The sequence below is a fragment of the Cryptomeria japonica genome, chromosome 8 (assembly GCF_030272615.1).
Source record: "Cryptomeria japonica chromosome 8, Sugi_1.0, whole genome shotgun sequence".
Classification (NCBI taxonomy): domain Eukaryota; kingdom Viridiplantae; phylum Streptophyta; class Pinopsida; order Cupressales; family Cupressaceae; genus Cryptomeria; species Cryptomeria japonica.
This window is the reverse complement of record NC_081412.1, coordinates 447,561,966-447,580,101: the sequence shown is the minus strand read 5'-3', so window position 1 is coordinate 447,580,101 and position 18,136 is coordinate 447,561,966.

Below are 18,136 nucleotides of genomic sequence, written 5' to 3'. Positions count from 1 at the left end.
CTTTCGCTGCCTATGAGGCCCTGAAAATCAAAAATCCCCTCCTTTCAAATGAAGAAAGAGAGCTCTTATGTATGAAACCCTAGGTCTTAATTTTGACTTTTGGCCGACCTAGAGATTGAATATCCCACCAATTTCTTGGGGTTAAGCTTTATTTTATGATTGGATCGTGCTCCCAAAATTTTGGGAAAAATGTCCGGGACCATGTTGCACGGGCGCCATGGTCCCGACAACTTTTCACCAAATTTTCAGGGCCGTCAGATATGATGATTTTAGAGAGAATCCCGAAGTTACAGGTGATTTCGAGATGTTTTGACCCCCGAAATCAAGCCCCCAAGTTCAAAATAGGACCTAATTAGGGTTTTTGATTAAATGATGTATTGGAAGAATAAATTGAAAGGGACACACTTTAATGAAAGGGCCCAACTTTATGATATGGGAGATGATAAAATAGGACCTTAGACCTAATTAATTTAATTAATTAAGTGCTAAAAGGGAAATGCAATGCAAAATGCAAAATGCGCCAAGGCGGGTGCTAAACTAGGTGTGAAATTGTACCACCCTAGCAAGTGCGTACAATTTACGACGCTACAACAATATGCCCATTTCCATTTGACAAAAACATTTACATGCCTCCATTTCCTTCACGAGTGGAGATCCTGAAATTTGACAAATATGATGGTAACTCTGATCCCCAAGACCACATTAGAGAATTTTGTGCTTTATGTATGGAGTTCATGCATGACCAAACATATCTCATGCGCTTTTTCCCGAGAAGTTTAGAAGGGCAAGCTATGGAATGGTTCTCAAGCCTACCTATGGAAATTAATTTTTTTGAAGAATTAATCCAACTGTTTCTACAACAATACTCCTATAACATTTGTCACCCAGTCACTATGATAGAGCTTTACAATACCAAACAGAAAATAGGAGAGCCCTTTCTTACTTTTCTCCAATGATGGAGAAAGATGTTCTCTAGATATTCACGGCCTATTCCAGATTCTGAGAAGATGGATATCTTCATCAACAACTTAATCTCTGGATTGAAATACAATATACAAATGCAAGTGCATCCTTCATTCAACAAAATGGTAGATAATACCCTCAGGATGGAAGATGTGCTTATATAGAAGGGAGATATCTCACTTTGGAAAGAAACACAACCAGGATCTAGTTCCAAAGAAAAGAACAAATATTGGAAATATGGAAAAGACAACAACGAAAACATTGTTAATAATGTAGTGGTAGACACTGTTAAAGAAAAATCAAAATCCATGATATTTAACTTGGCTAGTGGCATGCAAGCACTCAAAGCAGCTAAAACCGCAACAGAAAATCCTCTGAAGAAAGTAAAAGAGTGGTTTAAAGAGAAACCTTGGCTTTCAAAACCTAAACGCGAATTCATTCCTCTGGAAGAATCATATGAATCCACTTTCAAAACTTTATTGGCAAATGATCTGATAACCTTACTAGACAATTCTAGGCCATATGATCCGGAAGTTAAACCAAAATGGTGGAGAGAAAATGAATACTATGACTACCATCGAAACAAAGGTCATAACACAAAAAATTGCATGAAGCTCAGGCATGAGATTCAAGATCTCATTGACGCTGGAAAAATTGTTGTGGAAATCACACAACTAATAATGATCACAAAGCTTTTAAAGATCCCTTACCTATTTATGAACAAGGTGATTCTTCAAAGTCAAAAGGAGGTGCCAAAGTTAATTACACCTATACTAGCAATGACAATGTGATCAACATGATTTATTCTTCCCAACCTGAATATTGCAATGTGATTATAATCAAAGATAAACAAAATGAATCACAAAATGCAAATATTGTAACCCGTGCTCAAAAGAAAGTCACTCTCCAAGGAGCTAGTTCTTCAACTCCTGCTCAAACAACGTCAAACCTACCAACCTTGTCAAACAAACAAAAACATACAACATTTGATAAATTTAAACGACTAACTTCATCATCATCCTCTAGATATAGCATTATTGAACAACTAAAAAGAATGAATGCTCAAATCTCCATCTTTGAATAGCTCAAAATCTCTTCAGCTCATAAAGAGATCCTAGACAGAGCGTTGCTTACAACTAATGTCCCAAAAGATTTAGATATCGATCGGTTTCAATCTATGGTGGGTCACCTGACTTTGCCTCATTATCTTACTTTCTCTAAAGAAGATGACAACTCACTGAATCACCCACATAACCAGCCATTGCACATTGAAGCTATGATCCATAAACACCGAGTTAAATGTGTTTTGATAGATGGATGCATTGGGTTGAATATTTGTACCTATAATCTGCTTACACAGCTGGGCTTTCCTACAAATATCATTGATCCGGCCAAGAAAATAACAATCAAATCTTATGATGAAGAAGAAAGAACCTCTAAAGGTCTGGTACTATTACCAATCAGAGTAGGACTTGTAGAAAGGGATGTTATTTTCTAGGTGCTTGATCTTCCTCTATCATACAACATCTTACTGGGCAGGCCATGGATTCATGAAATGAAGGCAGTTCCATCTACATATCATCAGTGCTTAAAATTTCCTTATAACGAGGTTGAAGTCAATATTCCTACTGATACAAACTCTCCCTGTAATGCATTGAGTGTTGATACCTTTGTGCCTCATAATAGAGCAACCTCTACAGCTGAAAGTTCAGAAACCTTGATGAAGAACTTAGAAAAGAAATTAAAAATCACAGATACTGGCATGGATGGATACAAGATAGAACCAGTACTTTCACTCATTTCTCTTCCTCCATCACCCAGACAGTCAAGAAAACCATCAGGGGTTATGAAACCATAGACTTCTGCTCCAAATGTCATATATGATGGTCTCTTTGTACAATCCTCCACTTCCCTTGTAGATGAAATATAAGAGGATGTTGTTCTCAAATGGCTTTTCAAAGAAGATAGTGAAAACAAAGAAGTAAGACATTGTGAGATTTCCCCGACATGATATGGTCCATGATATAAAATGATTCAACATATGGGATATTCAAGTACCGGTCCTCTGGGAAAAAATCAAGAAGGTATTATTGAACCCATTTATCTACAAACAAAGTCCACAAATGAAAAAGTTGGACTGGGATACAATCCAGGAAAGACATCTAACCAAAAACATGCTTTTAAGTCCAAGTGGAAGAAAAAAACATTGCATTCATTATCACAAGAAGTAAACACTCAACAGACTCAAGAAGAGTATGAAAAAGAACAAAAAGAATTATAAATCAAGAGAGAGGAAATAGTTAGTACTCAATTCCCAATGGTATTAGCTACAACATTAAAAGGAGTAGAAGTCCTAGAAGATACAAGAGTAGAGGTAGAAAGAATCAAGGAATTGTTTGCACCACTAAAAATTCCAGTCACATACATTGGTAGACAACAAGTAGATGATTCAGAAACTGACTCGAACACATATGAATGAGTTCCAGATCATCTCTCAAATACATCTAGTACAAAAATTATAGAAGAGTCCAATGGTATCACAGATGAAACTCAAGAGATGATACACTTAAAACTACAAACGGAGATAGAAGAAATCAAATTAAAAAGACAGGTAGACTATGAATGAAAGCTGAAAGAAGGAAGGACACAAGACAATTATTTACCTACTATGTCTCTCTCTAATAGGATAGAACAAATTAGGTATGACACTACACAAGAAGAATTGGAAGCTATAGAAATAGAAACACTCATTAGTCCAGAAGAAGCTGAATGGAGTAGAAGACAAAAATTCATAGAACCACCAAGGTTATGCCAACAGGTATGTCAGATACAAGTGATAAATGAACCCAATCATGAAGGAACTTGCAGCATCAAAGATGTAGGTATTGACACTATACATACATTCACTCAATCACTTGAAGAAGAGTCAAAAACTTCCTTATGACTCTGATGACTCCAACAACAGTCCTATTGATGATAATACCTATTCAGCATCAAACTCTGACTCCTCCATCACGGATGTTGGGAATCTATCTACTGATCTTGTTATTGTTGAACCACGCTATGTAGTCCAGTCTGGCATAGAAAACGGTGCTACGAGTAGGTCTATTGGATTTGGTCAACTAAATATTAACGTGCACTTCAATAATCATGTTGTAACTATTCCTAGTCTCGAGACATTTATGCAAGGTAGTCTTCTAGAACTCAACTTGTCAGTCCGAAGTTATGATGATAATATCATGAACTCTCTCGAACCTGTCCAAACTTTATCTTTGGTACATCCTGAACTAATTGACTATAGTCTCCAAAACCAACCTATGAATATACCTATCTTTGCCAATCACTATACGTTAGCCTACTACCTCAATGTCGTTGAACCAATGGACTCTTCCACCAGCGAACATAGTGAGAACATGACTGAAACAGATATCAAGTATCTTAGTCGCAAAAATCAAAAGAAGAAAAATAAAAGATCTGATGGCGAAAACCACATTGTGTCGATGTCAAAATCAAAAAGAGAAAAAATAAAGGATGTACCTAAGGGTGAAAACCTCTTTGAGGCACCTGAAGGTGAGATACTTGATATATTGCCAAGTCATTTTTCAGGAAAGGTCTTCTATATTGATTAAACCAACTCAACCAGTAAATATTGGGAGTTAAGAGACACCACATATCATCCACTTAGCTCAATCATTATCAATAGAAGAGTTGAAAGATTTCAGCAATCTCTTTTTAGAAAAAAAAAAAAGATCAACTTTGCATGGACATACTCTGATATGTCGGGTCTAGATCTTGATCTTATCATGCACCATCTTTCTATTACACTAGGAGTTAAACCAGTCAAGCAAAAACTCCGCAAGATGCACCCTCACGTGGCACTGTTAGTCAAAGCTGAGCTAGAAAAACTACTAAAAGTTGGATTTATCAGAGCTATAGACTATGCTGAATGGATTTCAAACATAGTACCTATATCAAAGGCAGACAAATCTATTAGGGTTTGTACAGACTTTAGGGATCTCAACAAAGCATGTCCGAAAGATGATTTTCCATTGCCTAACATTGATATGATAGCTGATATGACTACTGGATATGATATGTACTCACTAATGGATGGATTCTTCAGTTATAATTAGATCAAAATAGCTCCTAGGGATCAAGAAAATACAGCTTTCACCTGTGCCTGGGGAACCTTCTATTGGAACGTCATGCCATTTGGCCTAAAGAATGTAGGAGCAACTTACCAAAGAGCCGTAACTACTATCTTTCATGATGTGATGCATAATAATATGGAAGATTATGTTGTTGACACTTTAGTAAAGACTGTGAAGAGATCCACACATATTCAATAGCTAGGTTTTATATTAGATAGAATAGAAAAATTCAAGCTCCGGCTAAATCCAAAAAAGTGTACATTTGGGGTAACATCAGGGAAATTACTTGGTTATATCATTTCAAAGGAAGGAATCGAGGTTGATCCTGAGAAAGTCCAATCTATAATGGGCATGCCACCTCTGAAAAACATCAGTCAAATGATAAGTTTACAGGGAGGTCTCCAATCAATCAGACGCTTTATTTCTCAGCTAGCAGATAAGGCTCAACCTTTCACAAAATTATTAAGGAAAGGAGTAATCTACAACTAGGATAAGGAATGTGAACAACACCTTTAGCAAATCAAAGAATACATGTCCAATCCACCAATACTGATACCACCAATTCAAGGTAAACCATTGATCTTATACATATCAGCTACTAATTCATCATTGGGGGCACTTCTGACACAACAGGATGAAAATAAAAAAGAGAGAGCTATATGTTACATCAGCAGAACATTGGTGTCTTATGAAATGAACTATACTATAATAGAAAAAGCATGCTTGGCATTAGTCTTTTCATCACAAAAATTGAGACACTGCATGTTAACACATTCCATCAAGCTAGTAGCTAAAATTGATCCGCTCAAATATCTTCTCAACAAAGCAACACTTACAGGAAGATTGGCTAAATGGGTCATGGTTCTTACAGAGTTTGATATTGAATATGTGGAATGCAAAGCCATCAAAGGGCAGGTAATTGCGGATCAACTTGTTGATGCTCCACTTGAAGACACTCAACCTTTGCATATAGAATTTTCAGATGAATCAATTATGCACCTTACTCAACAATCATGGAAGATGTTCTTTGATTGGTCTTTCACGTAACATGGTTCCAGTGCTGGAATACTTTTTATTACTCCTGTAGCACCCCTACTCATTTGAACTTATTAGACTCATATTTTATTATTGTTTACTTTTAGTGGATACATTACCATGATGTGTTATTCAGACTTATATGACATTATTTCATGCTTTATCTGGATATGAGATGCATAATTTATTTGTAGTATTTCAGTACTTGTGATTTATGGCATTTTATGGATTATTGCTATGTATTGACACTTTACTTTATCTATGCAATGTGGAATTATATGTTGTGTGTCTGGGAGTGTATTGGATACAAGGGTACAATTTTCCTTAACTCATTTCAATGAGATAGGGAACGTTGTGATTCTCCTTCATCGGTGTGTATGCCATGTTTTCTATATTGTATATATGCATGTGTGGTTCGGTCATGCAGGATATTGCAGGTACAAGTACCGGGTAGGTACAGGGTATCATCTCCACCTAGCTTCACAGGTCTGAGTGTGCCTTATATTTTCCAATGGAAGTGGAGGAGATAGTAGTTGACCCTATTTTACTCAGTTACACTCTTGTGAGTGTCATTAGTTGGTCATCCTGTCAGTTTGTTCGGCCAATGTGTATTGTCGTTTGATCTTTTTATGAGTATTTGCTTGAGGTTTGTTCAATTGTGTGTTTATTGGTTTTAATTAATTAAATTTATGGATTTATCTCATAGTTGGTATTCTTGAGAATAATGTATTTTATGCATTGAGATTATAAATTTAGTTAATTAAAAGAAGTTATTAAATTAAGTTGCAAGCTGCATGATATTAGAAATATATTTTATTTATTTTTTAGTGAAAAATAAATTAGATTAATTTCATTTATTGTTTCCTAGAATTTTAAATAAATAAATAAATAAAAGAATTAATTAGAATTGAAGTGTTGCTTTAATTTCTTTATTTAGAAAATTAATTAATTTGCATGAGAAAAGAAAAGAAAGAAAAATGATTTTTAATTATAGCATGTTAACTTATCCTTTGTTAGAAAATTAGAAAAGAAAATAAAATTGCTTTTATTACTAAATTTAGGTTTTTGGGAAAAATATATTCAACCTATAATTTTAGTTTAAAAAGGGGAATAGGTCTTTATTTTAGAAGAGACAGGAAACAAGTAAGGGATTTAGGTGAAGAGAAATTTATTTGGAAGCTTGTTGAAGGATTGGTTCTCTTCTACAAATTTCTTCCAGGAAAGCTATACCAGGTTGGGTGTCTTCATTTGATTGTTTGTTTTAAAGAAAATGTTTTATTTCTTTCTTCTTTCTGAATGATGCGTGTGTTAAGATGTTTGTCAAATCTAAAATCCTGTCTGATTATTTCTTGTTCTTGGCTAAAGTCCATTCCTGAAGTTAATTTTTGGTTTATGGAAATAAGTTATTTCCTGGGTGTTTTTAGATTAAATTTTTGAGAAGATTGGGAAAAGTTATTATGGCAAATTTTGCCAAGATGTTTTACTGTGTATAAAAAGTTGCAATTATTGGGAGAAAATAGGTTTTGCCAGAGAAAATGTCCTCTGGATTGGTATTGGTTTCGATATTTTGCTATGGTTGTTCTGTCAATATTTGTACATCTTTGTGTAATTATTTAGTTACTATGGTAATGAATTTAATTTTAATTAAATTTATTGGGTTATTAAAAGTTATGGAGAAATTGTTTTATTTTAGTATTTTGAGAAAATCTATATTAATTAGATTCCCTAGAAATAAAATTTAATGTTTTTTAAGGTTATTGGAATTTAAATAATAATAATAATAATAATTAATTAATTTTTTTTTAAAAATGGCATTGTCTATTTTTAAAATTGCTCTCCGAATTTTATAAATTCAGTTTATTTCTTTTATTTAATTTTTAATGTGTAAAAAATAATAATAATAATATTATATATATATTGTATTTTCTATGGTTTTAATTATGTTATTTTGGAAATGAAAGATATTTCAAATTAAATCATCTTTTTATTATATATTTTAATGCTATATAATTATATAATATTATATTCATAGAATATATATTTATGTAATTATATTATATTATTATATATAATTTTTAATTTGGAATCTAATTTAGATTATTGATACAATCTAATTGGGTTTACTTGTAAAGTAATCATGAACATATAATTAGGGGGTTAATTTTTATGTGATTGATTTAACCTTATTGGATAAATGACAAAATTGATTTCTTTGTATTAATATAGTTGTATTTTCTTATTTTCTGGAAAATCTTTAATTGCAAGTTATTTATGTTTTTGGTTGTTTAAAGAAAAGATTGTCTGTATTAGGATCTTGTGTAAATGGTATTTGCAGTCAAGCTTAATTTCGTTGCAATTCTGGTTGAGTTGTCATTATGTCATATGTTGTTATATCTCCTTGGTCAGGTGTTGTTGTATAACCTCGTGGATGTGAGCCATTGTGTGTTTTGTTCCAAATGGTCAATCTTGGGTTAGTGATTGTGTATCCTTCACCTGTGGTTTGTCAGGATTAGTTATGGTTGTCTGTTTCACCATAAAGTTCTCGTAGAGAGACCTTTACTGTTAGTGTCCTATGAGAGAGAGTGGCTTTCAAGCAAGGGCCACGCCCAAAGTGGATGGCAGGATAACCTGTCAAAAATCAGTTAAGAAGTGATAACCTAATAATTGATTAGGGGGTGGGTAGATTAAATATTAATTAAGATAATGTACCTCGTACATAGGTGAGTGCTAGTACAAGGCTCATAATGTTGCGAGAAGGCCTGGAATGGCAAACTTACCACCTTGTCTTCACGAAAGGATTGGTAGGGTCCGCATGAGACTTAGATGGACCTGGAGGTTCGGGAGAGGTTACCAGGATAACCCAGGATGGGGGCCGGGACCTATGGAGGCCGACCATGGTAACCACCATAAGCTATGCAATGACACTCTCTCCTTAGAGTCACTAGTGTTTGTGAGTTGAGTCTCATGGATGTTTGCGGAGTCATGTAGTTCTTTCGTACTTATCTTATTTTGCTTGCTTGAGGTTTTTCTACTATCTCCTAGCACGGTGGGGTGGTTCCATTTTGGGATCACATGGTCGGGTGGTAGTGCCACTTCCCATCGAATGTTCTGGATTGTATCTTCAGGCGAGGAAAGGCTTTGCTGGTATTTCTTGGTTCGTGGTTCATGTACCAACTCTTGTTCGTGATCATTGTTCAGTTGAGACCTTGTGGTCATTGTATCAAACTTTTATGTAACCTTGATATTGTAACTTTGGATTTCGTGGTTATTTTGGAAGCCATGTATTTATGGATATTATAATATTATGTTAGTAGAATGTATGTTGAATTCAGTTGCTTTGATCTTATGTATAAATGATTTATGGATAAATTGAATGCATGGAATATTTTGATTCTTTCATTTTGGAATTTAGATGTATGTGTAGTTTTAATCATAATCATTTAATTTACCTAATTAAATGGATAATTGGATTAACCGTGGTGTTAATATAATCTTTGAATTAACCTTCATTGGTAACCCTTAGGAAATCATGTGTTAGACTTCCATTGTGTTATTAAACATGCAATTGTTATAATTAATGCACTTAATCTTTAAAAAAAAAATATTTCACCCTTTAGTTGCCTAGTTGTGTTGTTTTCCTTTAGGGTTCCTAGTGGGGCATTACAACTCCTCAAAAGTATTCAATCCCAAAGGCTTACAAGATTATTTTCCCTTGCACATACAACATTGCAGAGTATGAAGCTCTAGTAAACGAGATCAAGTTGGCTATCGAATGGAAGGTTCTAGAATTACACATCTATGGAGATTCTCAGCTAATCATCAATCAAATCAATGATACATATCAGACTCGAGATGATAAATTGATGCATTATAAGAGAATGGTGGATGATCTCAAGAAATATTTTACTTTTGTATCATTCCAATAGATTCCTAGATCAGCAAATAGAGCAGCAGATGTTATGGCCACCTTGGCATCCATACCAGAGTTACAAGAATCTAATTTTCACTTTGAATTCCTGGTGGAAGAGTTACATTACCCTGCCTATGATTCTCCTATGTCCCAGATGGTTTGTTCTATTATTAGACATGACTCATCTCACTACAACCATATTTACTCTTATCTATGAGACCCAATTGTCCCAGAAAATCTTACCCATAATGAGAAAAGGAACCTAATCCAAAATGCTTCATGGTACGTCATCATCGCTAACGACCTATTTAGGCAAGGTTTGGGTAGTACTTTGCTTAGGTGTCTAGAAAATGAAGAGTCCCAATGTGCATTATCGGAAGTCCATGAAGGCATTTGTGGATCTCATTCGAATGGTCTTACTTTAGCTCAGAAACTACTAAGGGCTAGCTACTACTGGCCAGACATGGAGAAAGATGCTATAAAGTTTTCTCAAACTTGTGAGAAGTGTCAGCTACATGAGAATCTCATACATGCTCCAGCAAGGGATCTCATACCCTTCATTACACATTGGCCTTTTCAGTAATGGCCCTTTGATCTCATTGGTTAAATATATCCTGCATCATCCAATGGACACAAGTTTATCATAACAGCCACTGAGTACTTCACTAAGTGGGTAGAAGCAGTTTTTCTAATCAAAGCAACTGGTAAACAAGTATCTTTGTTCATCCTTAACTATATCATCTATAGGTATGGGATACCTTCATCCATCTTGACTGACAATGGAGGACAATTTCAAGAATAAATATCTAGACGAGCTCTATGAGAAATTCAAAATCAAACAACACTGGTCATCTGTATATTACCCTCAAGCAAATGGACAAGTTGAAGCATCTAACAAAAACCTCTTGACTATCTTACATGAAATAGTGAACAAATCTGGGAGGGATTGGCATCTGCAGCTCAATCTCACACTATGGGCTTATAGTACAAGAATTAGAACACCTACTAGGGCAACACCTTTTTCTTTGGTGTATGGGTTCGAAGCAGTATTACCTATTGAAGTGGAAATACCATCTTTGAGAGTTTCTTTGCAAGGTCTTGTTACTGATGAAGACTACATAATATCTAGATTGCAAGAACTTGAGTTGTTGGATGAACGTCAGCAAGTGTCGTGAGATGTTAGCTGCATACATAAGCATTTTTTATAGATTCATTATACACACTTATTTGCATTCATCTTATTGCATAGAAAAATAAATTACATTACTGGTTACTCATTTTCATCATTTATTTGCATATGAAAAGAAACAAAAATGAACATTCATATTCATTTGCATTACACACATCCATATTGAAAAGATATGCATACATATAGAATAAAGCATATAGAATAAATCATCTCATAAACCAATCAACACAAGTAAAATGAAATCAAATCAAGATCTCGTATATATAATCATCAATATCTCAGAGTACAAGTGATATAACTGTCATATACAATCTCTCATTGGAGCAAGAATCATATGGGCTACAAAAAATGGGGTATCTAACAAAATCTAAGAGCTATAAAAGAATCTAGCTCTCTGCCTCTTCCTCATTGCCAGGTGGTGGAGGAGGTGGAGCCTATTGACCAGCATCCTATCTCAGTGCCTGAGCTCCCTCAGATCATGCCATGTACTGAGAGTAGGGGACAACCTGCTATGCTACAGGAATAGCTACGCTATAAGCCCTAACGTAATAAGCCATCCAACTAGTTTGGTGCAAAACCTCCTGTTGAAGAGCATCTTGCTCTGCCCTCATCTCTGCAACCTAACAATCGCGCTCTGCCCTGAGCTCTACCAGTTGATGATCACACTCTGCCTTGAGCTCCACCAGCTAACGATCATGCTCAGCTCTAACCTTAGCTAACTGACAATCTCTCTCTACTCTAAGGTCTACCGATTGTCAGTCTTGCTCTGCAAGCTATGTTTGAGCCACTGTTAATTATGACTGTAGACCTACTAATCATGCTCTCATCGTCCATGCTACATTAGCTACCCCCTGCTCCCTCACAAGCTCTCTGCCTCCATCTCCACCTTCGGCTCCCCCCTGCTCATCTCTCCTCTACCTCACCTATCTGGGAGCTACTCACTCCTCCTCTTCTCCACCCTCCACCACCCTAGCTCCACTCAATCTGATACCAATGGCCCCTAGGGATCCGCCCTATCCTCTCTACCATTGTCTCCCTCTAGCTGGTACCCTGTTGCTACTAGCACTAGGATCACCACCTTCCCACCTCAGAGCCTCTTCTCTTTGTCCCTGCCTCTGTCCCTGTCCCTGTGCCTATGCAGGGGCATCATCCTCAACCTCCTCTATGAGAGGTGCCTGCTCTGCTAGATCTATGAATCTAGGGAATGGATGTTGCTGGACCCAATCCCTGTACTAGGGCAATACCCCCACATCTGCAATATCCTCCAGATAATCCCACCTAAGCTGCGACAACCCTATCAACTCCTGCATGCCCAAGGCATATAATAACCTAGGCCCCCATCCTCACCTCTCCTCATCTGCATAATGAGAATATGAAATAAACTCCTGTGAGATCCCCTGAGGCCTACCATACTGCCTCATCACCTGAGTAACAACAAAGTGCTCGATGATTGTCACTGAACTGCCTATGAGAGGATGAGTCATGAATAGATCTCTATGCATAGCTCTCCAGTTGTCCCAAGGCTCCAAAACTATGTATGGTCTCCATACAACAACTATCAAATCATCCAGTTGTCTTCTCCAATACTCTGTCTTACCCAGATGGGGCTGAGTAATGTATCCACAATATCTATAAACAATCGGCTACTGCAAATCTCTAGCATCATCCACTATAGGTATGCACATTGCGATGTGCTCCTAGGCCCATACCTACAAAATAAAAACCCTTGCTACCATGCTCTTCCCCTCTCTATAGGCAATCTCATGCATCTCATGATACATGTGTGCCAAAATACATGAACCCCATCCTAATATCTCAAGGTGATCCACAAGCCTTTGCAACATCCTAGCCTAGCTACATAAGAAACCCTGTTGTCCCCTATCTAGCATAAGGAAACAACCAGTAAATCCTACTAAGACACAAGCCAGTGGAAACTACTCATTGTACCTAGTCATCATGTCATCCCAGTTGATAGACCGTGTAAGGATATCCTCATCGTGAAAAACCTATCTCAGAGCTATTAAGCCAGGATGTTGTGTTGAATCATAATCCACCTTATCCCCAATGAATGGAATCCTAAGAATCCTATATACATCCTTGGGAGTGATAGTCATCTCCCCGACTGGAAAATGAAATGTGTTATGCTCAGAATGGAATCTTTCAACAATTGCGGTGAGCATCCCGTGATTCACACAGATATCTGGCATCTATAAAAGGTGAGTAAATCTGCACAAATCAATATGTGCTATGTCTATATCAGATAAATCATGCACTAGTCTCATAGTCGATGGATAGACACATCTGAAAAGAATATGTGGTAGTCGAATCTGCAAGAATCAACCAATAGAACATTAGAAATTCCTTCACATTATGTTATAAGACAACTTAAACATCACGCAAATCCAAATACATCAATTGTAAAAATAAATTTTCATGTTTGCACCCTTAAAAAATGCTCATTGTTTTTCATACGACATTTCACAGTGTAGGCAAAAACTCGTATGAGTCAGGAATAGGTATAGGACGACAAAAGACTCTGATACGATACAAAATAAGCACTCGCATGACAAAATGGTCTCTTAATCAAAAACTTGTACGATACAAGGGGAGGTATGAAACGACAAATCTAATGGACTTAAACGACAAAACAAAACAAAGTAGTTTGTCGTATGACACAATATGTTGTCTCCCACGACAAAATGACAACGACTAACTTGAACAAGACTAAAAATTCAAAAAATCAACAAAAAATTTCAAAATTGATGAAATCAAAGGGCTAAAAATTAGACTCTTACCGCTGGCTCATAGTTTTGAGGTCGATTAAGACATCTCTGATGCTCAAATCGGTGCTCCTAGATTGAAATGACCATTTTTCTTCGCAGGAGGCTTTTCAAATTTTCAAACTTGGAGAAGTTAAAATGAATTGAAAGTGACACTTTGACCCCTTATATAGCCAAAACCCTAATTTTTCAACTTGCTCCGATGGACATGAAAATTGCACCCTTAGCTAATTTGCCTATCCTAAGTCCATTTTTGGGATCAAAATCAAAATTCGAGATCATTCTCCTAGTCAATTTCAATACAATTTGGACCACTTAGCACTTTCCTAAAATGCTCATTATTTCTCCAATTTGCGCTCAATTTCACATCAATCAACGCTAAATCTTCAAATATTCCTCTGACTCAATTTTTGTGCTCAAGTCATTATCATCACCAACAATTGCCTATAATCATCATGTACCCTCGCTATCTTTCTATTTCACTCCCCAGGGGGCATATTCGTGACCTCATGACCTCACATCTTCAATGTCGAGAAAAATTTTCAAATCTTCATCAAAAGTCGAGGAAAAATCTTTTTCAACTAAAGAAAATCAAACAAATTCTTATCGCTAGGGGCATCTCAGCTTCATCACTTCATATCAAGTTGAGATCTCTCGATCATCCAAATTGAATCAATCGCTAGGGACATATCAGTTTTATTGATTTAAATCAAGTTGATATTTGTCTTCATTTGGATCAGTCTCTTAACGTTAATCAGTTTCATCGCTTTTCATCAAGTTGATTATTCGTTTAAACTCAATCAAAAGTTTAGATAGTATCTTTGATCACACACTCAATCTAAGCAGGTGTTTAGTTTCATTGCATCAAATCAAGTTGGACAGTTTATCTTCGCTCATCGTGTCTTGATCCATCAAGTTCAAGATCGATTTTATCTTCGCTCATCGTGTCTTGATCCATCAAGTTCAAGATCAATTTTATCTTCGCTCACTATGTCTAGTTCAATCAAGTTCTAGATCAGTAAGATCCGCTTCTTGATCAATCAAGTTCAAGTTTGGTATCTTCGCTCTTCATCGGTCCTAGTTCAATCAAGTTCTAGATCGGTTTCACTTTAACCAACTCTGTTCAGTTTCATCGCTTCAAATTAAGCTAAGCACCTTGTTCTTCATCTAGTTCGTGATCAATCAAGTTCAGAACTGGTATCTCCTATACATCAACTATTCTTTGAACCAATGCGCTACTCACACATTAATTCAAAGAGGGGCAAATGTAATACCCTAAAATTGGTCACCTAAACCATGGGCTCCTAACCTCGACAACATCACCAAGGTCCTAACCAAAGGCAATTAAATCAACTTTGAGCACACAATTAATTAATTCTCCAATCATCAAATGTCACATGGCATGTGAATTATTCTATATTAATTAAATATTTATTTAATTAATTAAATCATTCCAAGAAAATCATTTTGATCAATTATCCTATTTAATTTATTAAATATCCTAGCATATTTAATTAATTAATAAATTTTCTATTTAATCATAAAATAAGAATTAATTTATTACAAAAGAGGAATCAATATGCAAAGCAAGAGTCAAATTGAAAATAAAATCAAAGAATTGAATTGAGAGAAAAATCAAACTTAAGATATTATTTCTTTCTTCTAAATTGAGAACTTGAAATCAAAAAAGCAATTAAAATGAATTTAATCATTCTCTAAAATTGCAACTCAAAGCTTTTGAGAAAAGAAGTTCAGTTGCATTGAAAAGACTCTTTTCTTGAATAAATCAAACAATTACATATTTTTATCTCAAGTGCATGGAATTAATTGAAATATATTTCTAATGCAAACTCAAACTTCTTTTTTGAATGCATTTCAATTAAACTATAATTGGAATCTATATCAAGGTTAACCGAATCTGATTTCTCAATTATTTCAATTATCCTAAATTGTGTTTTTTCTTGATCTCTCTTGTGATTCTCTATAAATTCAGCCTCCATCTCTCATTCAAAACACCCTAGAGATTTATTGTTATTATACAGTTTTTGCTATGGAGTCATTGAAGATATTGTGCTTGCTTTTTGGGATTATTGCATCTTAGTTTAATTTCTTTTTTCATATTTTATGATTGCTTGAATTTATATAGCTTACTATTCATCCATCTAGCATAATCTTGCATCCATTTAGCTTAATATCATGCTCATATAGATTAAATCCTTAGTCTTGGTATAGTGTAGTCACCGATATTGCTTATACAAATTTGAGAGAAATCTTATACTCGCATCTTTTAGAAGGAAATTGGTCGATTTGTTATGGTTTTATTATCATGCTTATATTTGTCTAACCATACATGTAATGACTTAATTGAAGTGTTGTGTCTTGTAGCTTACACAGACTTGTTTCACTTTTTCACACACATAGAAACAACACCACACCAATATCACACTTAACACCAAGGTTTTTGACATGGAAAACCCAGTTAACGGAAAAATCATGGTGGGAACCTACCCACAATGAGATAATACCCTGTTAGGAGTAAATGTGAATATTACAATGAGAATGCACATGCATTCAAGCAAACTACCTAGAGCTCATTGCTCAAAATAAGAAACCCAAAAAGGCTACAACCTTAAGGGAAGGCTCATTGCCTTACAGGAAGTCTCACTGACTTACAAAAACATTCAGACTATAATCTGGATCATATGAACTATGAAAATATCATCTCCATATGCTTAAGTATAGTTTTAGTTAAGCACAAAGTCTACTCTGCAACACTTCTCATCTTCACACTTCCGAAAGATCAAATCACTTGTTTGCACATCTAACTTGATTGTCCACTCACATATACAATGCATACTCTTGTAAACATACATCTTACATGATTATTACATATATTTATACAAACCCTTCAATCTATACTTCAAGACCGGCTAAACCATCAATAACAATTACAAAATAATATCCTCACATGCTACAACAATACATGCGAACCAAAATAATGTCGGCTAACACATAGTTTGGACCCAAATCAATACTGCAAACACACAACACTTCCAACAATCACACCTTGATCATCTGCAACATGCTACAACCACCAAGAATATCGCATAACATGAAGAACATCACTGAATAAGGAAAATATTCAATAACGCACACAACAATCAATGCAGACCACAAATATGCATAGAATATAATCAAAATACATTCATAAGAAACGTGAATTGCATCACAACAACTGTAACAACTCAGATCATAAAAATCATCATTGTTTCTATATTAGAGCTCAAGATCATCAACATAACTCACTGTCAAACTAAATTATTCACTTGTGGATATTCAAATCATGAACCAAGCTAACTAAGGACACACATCAAGTTCAACATCTAGAACACATTCCATACATCTGCAACCAAAAGATATAGCAATTTTGGAGTAATACAGAGCACAGACCAAAATATCGACTAACACAAACAACTGCATAACTGTTGGTATTTTGGTTATGCTGATATGGTTTTTTCATTGATGTCAACACCTATTAACACTTATCAACTCTGGCACTTTGGAGAATTGGCAATGTTCACCGACAAGCAAGTGACTTATGCACAGTCACCGGTATCTGGTTCACCGGCAGGATATATTATTCACCGGCACTTGGAATGACATGGAAAACACTTGGTTATGTTGAAGACATCATTTGGACACTTTGTCTTGGAGATTTGTTTATTGGATTATTCGTATTTGCATATTTGTTGTTACCAGCAAATAGGTCCAGAATAAGCACTGACAGGCTTATCTATTCTAGATCAGCACGGTACACTTTGGAGATGATTTTGTTGTTATTGTAAATGCATTAAGCCGACATGTTGAATCGGGTATTGCATTGGTTATTGATTTACTTGTAATTGTTTTATTGTAATATCTTTTAGAGCCGACCTACTAAAATTGGTTTTAGGTTATGGTATATATGTAAGATCGATAGGCGATTAGGAAAATGAATTGTAAGAAGGTATATGCAAGAATAAGCAGAGCTATACACACAGACATCATTTGAAGGTGAAGCAAGGTTTTTGTGAAGGCAATCAGAACTACACCGGTATTGAATCCAGCA